Raw genomic sequence first — 8,740 nt, forward strand, 5'->3', positions numbered from 1 at the left:
TGTACAGAGGTATGGTAATTCTACTTTTAACGATTGGGTACGGTTATTCAACATGCGTAGACCTGTATATAAAGTATGGTGTGAAGAATTGTTGTGTAGTATAGAATTAAATGATCGGGTAGCTAGTTTAACCGATCGATCTTTTATTAGATTTTTGTTAGGAGGTTCGATGCGCCACATGTCTTTACTAGACATGGCTCAGGCTTTACGTATATATACGCCTGAGGAGCTCGCATCTGCCGATTGTAGAGGGTTGATACTAAATGGTAGAAAGATAGACGAAAATTTTGATACGCATGGTGTATGGAGTCAAATGACTAGCCATCACCGATTTAAAGGGGGAAATTACTCTTATTTGGATATAGATAGAGCAGAGTTAAGAGTAATTCATAGGTTTTTAACTAATTCGATTACACAACGAGGTAAGAACAAGGAAAAGGTAAATGAACAGGATTTGTTTTACCATATGTGTATTCGAGACCCACAAAGCGCTGTAAGTATACCTTATTGTGTGGGTTATTATTTATCAGCTATGGTTAGGGGGATGAGACCGCATAGCATAATAGGAGGTGGTATATTTATTACTTTGATTGCTGAATATCTCGGTGTGGATATAAGTCGGGGGGGATTATTAGTCGAAGAACCAGAACCCCGCGATACAATAGGTTTAAATGTATACCATGGTGTGAAAGTTTTGAAGAGGCGAAATAACGCCGCAGTACGATATAATGGTAGACATCCACAGGTTGAGAGAAACCAACAGCAAGGTAATGTAGGAGGGGGAAATGATATGGCAGAAATGCAAAGGTTTATAGCTTCACAAGAGTATGAAAATGCTAGACATAGAGCATTTGAAGATTGGCAAGTTCATCAAAACCAAATCATAGCTTATTGCCAACATATAGGTAGAAACTATATTCCTACTCCATCGCCCGTATTCCCTCCCTGGTCTATAGAGATTCAACCACCGTATCCTACGTATAACCCAGCCGAAGCATTTTATAGCACCTATGGTTATGCATGGAACCCCTACTGGTATCAGTATCATCCCTAGTCTACTTAGTTTTATTTATTTTGTAATTTGTAATGTTGATACGTTTAATACTTATGTTAATATTGTAATAGTTTTTATAATTTTTTAACTTTTATTCTTAGATTTTAATAATTTTTGAATGTGGGGTAATATACCAAACTTCAAAAATATGTATATATGTTTGCAGTTTATCTTATGTACACAACAGGGTAAAACAACGCATTTTCAAAGACTGGCATTAAGTTCAGCAAAAGCAAAAAATTTTGACGACAAGATGCAAAATATATGTGAAATAACAACAAGACGGAATGAACAAATGATATGCACCATTTATCATTCAGCAATCAAACACAAATATGTTTGGAAACTTTGGTAAAATTTAATCATTTTCACACAAATCACTCTCAATAATTTAAATTGTTACTGATTTCTTGCAAATGAGGGCATTGCAAGATCTTAAATGTGGGAAGGGGTTAAATTCTTTCGAATTTTTAAAATTTTTATCTTAAACACTTGGTTACCATTAGAAATACTAGTAAAGCAGTAGTTGTATTAGAACCTAGTGCTCTCTGATAATAAAGAACAGCCCTAGTCTTATATACTGACTACCCAATTCTAGTAAAAATTTTCAAAATATTCAATTAAATGAACTCAAAATCATGTTTATACATATTTATGAACGATAAAACTAGGTTTTAACACCGAAATTATTGTTACCTCAAAAAGGACATAAATTAAGAAACAAACTAAAATGTCAAAATTCATTTAAAATGGAATAGAGGACGATAAAAAGAAAAATAAAAAGCCAAGTGTGGAAAAAATTACCAAGTTATCTTAAACATATGTCACATATTTCTGTAATAAATAACTGAAAATACTTTTGCTTTGGACTAAACTAAACTGTTTTACCCGATGAAAGAAAAGAAGAGATGGATCTACACGATGAATCAATTCCATCATTAAAAGGAAGTAAAGTCTTCCGAAAAAGAAACGCGCTTCTTGATTTAGGTCAGGAAGTTGTCGTCCAGACCAGCTGTAGGTTGACGAAAAACCTAGAAAAGTCATCACTAAAATCAGCAGGAAATCCACGGACCTCAGCATCAAACAGAGTCGCCAAGTGGTCAGACTTATCCTAACCATGAGAGGATCTGTCTTGTAAAATAGGGAGGGTACCGTGCAAATTAGCTAGATAAGACTAATGAATCAGATCCCCAGAAAGGATAATCTCCTTAAAGATTAAAAATCAGTTTTTAAGCCTGATATTACTCAATCCTAGAGATTGACCTTAAAGATTGAGAATTCAAACTCATGGAATTCAATGATATCTAAACTCGAGCTTGAACGAGAAAATATTTTGATAAAATTACAAACCGATTTGTTTTCTGAAAACCCTATTTTCAATGCGTTCATTACCATTGAACGTAAAATCCTAGGAATTCGCCTGGAATTCATTAGGTCACCTGAACTAAATCGGGTGTCAACCGTAAGAACGTGGTTGCATAGCATGGTCAAAGACAGGACCTTGTGCTAGACCGACAAATTAAAAGGGTGAGCTTTACTATTGCTCCTACAAAGGATAGTAATTGCGTCCGACACGTTATAGACCATAATTAAAAGCATGTCAGGGGACATTGCCTTAACAGTTGCTTGTTCAACGCTTTCCTTTACAACCGGACGGTAGTTTACCGAAAGGTAATATACGGGACAAGTAAACTGGACGTGTTGCTTTCCTAATACAAGGTTAGCAAGTGGGTGACACAAAACCGCAAGTTTTGAGCAAAAATTTTTAAATCTGAAACCCACCAAGCCCACAAAAATATTTTGCAAACATCGGTGAAGGGTTATTCCGGAAAACTTATCTAGGGTAAAAACTAGATTTAATTTTTAAAAGATCAAATGTTTTCATAAAGATCCAATTTCCTTAATGGATCTAAATTTTTATAGTCATGAGGGACTGTAAACCATATCGTTACTTCCATTGTTTATACCGCCGTAAAGAAATCACTGATGTACAAAGTGTGAAGAATAAAGAAGTGATTCTTGTATTTCAAGACTATATTGCTTGAGGACAAGCAACGCTCAAGTGTGGGAATATTTGATAATGTTAAAAACGAACATATATTTCATAGCATTATTCCCCAAGAAAGACAAGCTTTTAGTTGCAATTGTTCTATTTACAAGTGATATTCGTTTAAATAATAAAAGGTGAAGACAAAAGACAGATTCGACGAATTGAAGACGCAAACAACCAAAAAGCTTAAAAGTACAAAATACAATCAAAGAGGTTCCAATTATTGATAAGAAACGTCTCAAAATTACAAGAGTACAAGATTCAAAACGTAAAGTACAAGATATTAAATTGTACGCAAGGACGTTCGAAAATCCGGAACCGGGACCAGAGTCAACTCTCAACGCTCGACGCAACGGACTAAAAATTACAAGTTAACTATGTATATAAATATAATATAATATATAATTAATTATATAAATTATATATATATTATATTTATATAATAAACCGTCGGTAAATAAAGAGCCAAAATGGAGTGAGCTGTAATTACAAACTCCGCGACTCGCGGAGTTTGAAGAAGGAAAGGGCCGCAAGTCGCGGAGCCCCAAAAACTGAAACTCCCTATAAAAGCAAACGAATTCTGATCGCAAAAAATACACATAATATATCAATCTCTCTATCTATATACGTAATATTTATATTTATAATTTATATTTTAATTTTAATTTTAATTTTAATCCTAATAATAAGGGTATGTTAGCGAATGTTGTAAGGGTGTAAGTCGAAATTCTGTCCGTGTAACGCTACGCTATTTTTAATCATTGTAAGTTATGTTCAACCTTTTTAATTTAATGTCTCGTAGCTAAGTTATTATTATGCTTATTTAATCCAAAGTAATCATGATGTTGGGCTAATTACTAAAATTGGGTAATTGGGCCTTGTACCATAATTGGGGTTTGGATAAAAGAACGACACTTGTGGAAATTAGACTATGGGTTATTAATGGGTTTTATATTAACTAAACAATACCTTGTTAATTTAATATACAAACTTATAATTCGACGTATTTATATATAACCACATACGCTTGACTGGGTACGGTGGGCGGGATATCTATAAATACCAATAATTATTCATTTTACCGGACACGGAACTGGATTAATAGTTAATAGACTTGTTGAAACAGGGGTGAATTACATTCAAGGGTAATTGGTGTAATTGTTAACAAAGTAGTAAAACCTTGGTTTACACGCAGTCGATAACCTGGTGTATTCATTAAACAAAGTATTAAAACCTTGTTACAATTCGAATCCCCAATTAGTTGAAATATTTGACTTCGGGAATAAGAATAATTTGACGAAGGCTTTCGCTCTTTATATTTATGACTGATGGACTATTATGGACAAATCCATATGGACATATTAAATAATCCAGGACAAAGAACAATTAACCCATGGGCATAAAACTAAAATCAACACGTCAAACATCATTATTACGGAAGTTTAAATAACCATAATTCTTTTATTTCATATTTAATTTCCTTTATTTTATATTTAATTGCACTTCTAATTATCGCATTTTTATTTATTGTTATTGTATTTAATTGCACTTTTAATTATCGTACTCTTTAATTATCGCAAGTTTATTTTATCGCACTTTTATTATTCGCAATTTCATTATCGTTATTTACTTTACGCTTTAAATTAAAGTCCTTTTAATATTTTACATTTGGTTTTAACTGCGACTAAAGTTTTAAAATCGACAAACCGGTCATTAAACGGTAAAAACCACCCTTTATAATAATAATATTACTTATATATATATTTGTATTTTTATAAATTTAAACTAATATAGCGTTAAGCTTTGTGAAAAAGATTCCCTGTGGAACGAACCGGACTTACTAAAAACTACACTACTGTACGATTAGGTACACTGCCTATAAGTGTTGTAGCAAGGTTTAAGTATATCCATTCTATAAATAAATAAATATCTTGTGTAAAATTGTATCGTATTTAATAGTATTTCCTTGTAAAATTTAATAGTATTTTATATCCCTTAGCTTTGACATCAGACACTTTTTGTTAACTAAAGTTTACACTAATTATATAAAATAACTTTAGTTAATATTAATATTAATGCGTATTATATTTAAAACTATATGAAACATAATTATTAATTAAATGATAAGTTATTTTAATCATTATATATATACTTTTATCTTATAAAAAAAAGAGATTTTTTTTATAAATTAAATAATGAGCCCATGAATTTTGACTAAATATTTTCAAAAACAAAAACTTATTAAAAACATTTTTAACATGTTTTTATTTTTTTATCAAAATTGGCACCTTTATTTTATTTATATTTTTTCTTTTCACCAACCATTTTTGTCCTATAAATACCCACTTCCATTTCATAAAAACTTGTATCAAATCTTTGGAAAAACTCTCTCAAAAACTTGGGAAAGTACTTGAGGTATTTTCTATATTTTTTATCGAATTGCTTTTATTTTTTGTATATTCTTTAAAAATTCAAATTTAATATATATAAATTATTTTTACATGTTATAATTAGTATTATAAGTATTATGATTTATAAAAATAATTTTGATAATTTATGAAATATTATTTATAATTAAATACGAATTATGTAGTATTTAAACATAAAAAAATATAAAATTCGTAATAAAATAATAAATAGTAATAAAAATAATTATAATTTTTTTTTGAGATTATTATACTTTTATAAACAAGCGAAAATTATAAAAATTAAATAAATGGGACGATTAGTATTTAAAAATAATTTACTTTTGCATTATTCTAAACCGAGAGAAATAATAAAGAAAATACAAAATAAATACAAATGTGTATTAAATATTTTTATAAAATTTTTATATGATTAGTAGCATCACTAGATACTTTTAAAAAAATATAAAAAATATAAAAATTAATTTTAAATTAATTTTCCTATTTATTTAATTATAGGCCGATTACAATGTTTAAATAATTAGAAAACATTAAATAAATAATATTTTGATATAAAATTTGATTTAATAATTTTTATAACATTTTTACATAATATAGAACCTATAAAAAATATAAAATTATTTATTTAGGTCGATTTAATATTTATTATCTAATTAAATTTGATTAATATAAACCGAGTACATATATAAAGAAAAGTGGGAAATAAATACAAAAACTTGATAAAATTATTTTTATAAAATATCCTACTGAATTATATAATTAACTAAGTTTATAAAAATTATAAATATAATATTTAATGAATTAATATTCGAATTAACATATATTAGTATGATTTTCGATTAACATAAGTATATTACATATACTAAATTAATATTATTATTATAACTTACGGTTAATAACTAAGTATACTATATAATAAAGTATAATGCTTATAATGTAAGTTAATAACAATACATTATTAATAAACACTTATTTTATAACTATACTAATTTAATAATAATAACTTATAGTATATAATATAAGATAATCAAATTGTTAATACATTAATAAATATAATATAACATATATAATAACATATAAACCTAAAGTGAAGGTTAATCAAAGATAATGTACAATTCATGTGAACTTCATCGCTACTCACGGTCATAAGTGAATGATGTCTAGGTTGCCATTTATGGGTAAGCTTGTGGATCTCGAATGCCATGACTTAGATTCTGGTCAAGAGTCCTGGGCCCCCGGTTACATCTGGTCATTCCTGACTTATTTGATAGCAACGAAGTTTGAGTAAAGTTATACAACGTCTTGCTAAATATTAACCCGAACTTTCTAAAATTAGAAAATTACCATAAGTGGAAACTTTCCATAAATAGTAACCTTCCGAAAATGGAAATTCTTTAGTGAACCATTACTATCAATATAGTACTATATACTATTGTCTGTTAGGCAATGTCTGATCATACGTTCTATCTCTAGGTTGAGATCTCGGTCACGTCCTTCCGTTCAATTCTTTCGTAGAATACTCTTTTGTGCTACTAAGGTGATTTTCATAGCCCCACTTTTACTGTTTACTTAACTATTTTTAACTTTTGGGGTGAGACACATGCTTGCTTTATAACTGTTTTACACTTAGACACAAGTACTAAATTGTTAACTATGCTGTCATGCTTTGATTCATGCTAAATCCCTACAGTAATATCGTCAATTGCTACGTTTAAATGCAAAATTAATTATTGTGAATAGGCCTATTGAGAGTAACGTCTCTAACCATTCGATCGTTGGTCTTTGGTTACATAATAATGATTCTACGACACTGACAGTACAAGGTGTCATAGGGTAAACTTGTTTAATAGCGATATTACAAACTGCAGCAACACTTTTAGATTGATATTTCTATATCAATCAACTTTAAACTAAATCTTGTGGTCTAAAACTTTGGATATTATTTATAAACCTGTGAATTTCACTCAACCTTTTTGGTTGACACTTTAAGCATGTTTTGTCTCAGGTGATGATTGAGCTAGCTGTTTGCAACTTTGTGATGATAGATTTGATGCTTGCATGGAGTCCACATCGCATATTATATTTTAGTTCATAAACATTTATTTTACGTTTTAATAATAATGTAAACATTTATTACTGCTTTCGCTGTTTTATTAACAAAGGTTTTATTTAAAAAGTCTCATATAGAGTCGTTCTCGTTTATACAACTGTGTTATGATATGATTGGTCACAATTACCCCTGGTCCATTTTGGGAGGTGTGACAAGTAGCGGGTATTCGGGTCAGGCTGGCGAATACATGTTTAAGTGCCTAATATGTACCTTTGATTTGGTGCATTTCAGGGATTTGAACACCAAAACTGAAGCAGCAATCCCATTTTTTTAGCTCACATTTGTTTATTTCCAAACTTTTGTTTTTGGTCATTCCTCAGCAATTACAATCATTGACCAAAACATATAATTAGATAATTGCTAATATGCTAGTTTCTGCAAAACATTGAATATCAAAACATCATGTTTTTAGTTTGATAAAACTCAGTAAAAGCTAAACAAAAAAAAAGATAGTAAGTGACTGACAGTAGATTTTTATTCAGGGCTTTTAATCATATCTTTATTTAGGAGTTGGGTTATATCCAACTTTGCAACAACGCTAGCAACAAACTGGATATCGGAACTCGTTTTGCCAACAGAAATGCTTTTGCGTTTAAAAGGAATTTAAACTCATTTGTTTGTTCTGCACACACAATAATACTATCCATAAGTACTCTTTCAGATTTTTAATCTGGAATCCATGTAAGAACTAACGACGGGAACTAAAAAACTAACATATATAATAACTGAAAAACAACAATACCTATATAACAACTTACGGATACCGTGGTTAGTTTTTACATGGATCCAGACAAACCTGCACACACAAAAACTACTTTTATATATATATATATATATACATATATATATATATATATATATATATATATATATAAACTGAAAAACAACAACTTACAATAATTGTATTTCAAAAAAAAGTATGAACCTAAGAATATGAGGTGTACCTCATTGATGCTGAAACAAAAAACAAAAACACATATAAGAATAAAAATCCTAGACATAATGACCCAGCTAAAAGAATAGCATAAAGTAATAATTGACTTACAGAGTATATGCTGAACGGTTACCAGTTTATGATAAGCAACATACATCCAGGAGGG

Source organism: Rutidosis leptorrhynchoides, chromosome 2 (genome assembly GCF_046630445.1).
Source record: "Rutidosis leptorrhynchoides isolate AG116_Rl617_1_P2 chromosome 2, CSIRO_AGI_Rlap_v1, whole genome shotgun sequence".
NCBI classification, from domain to species: Eukaryota; Viridiplantae; Streptophyta; class Magnoliopsida; order Asterales; family Asteraceae; genus Rutidosis; species Rutidosis leptorrhynchoides.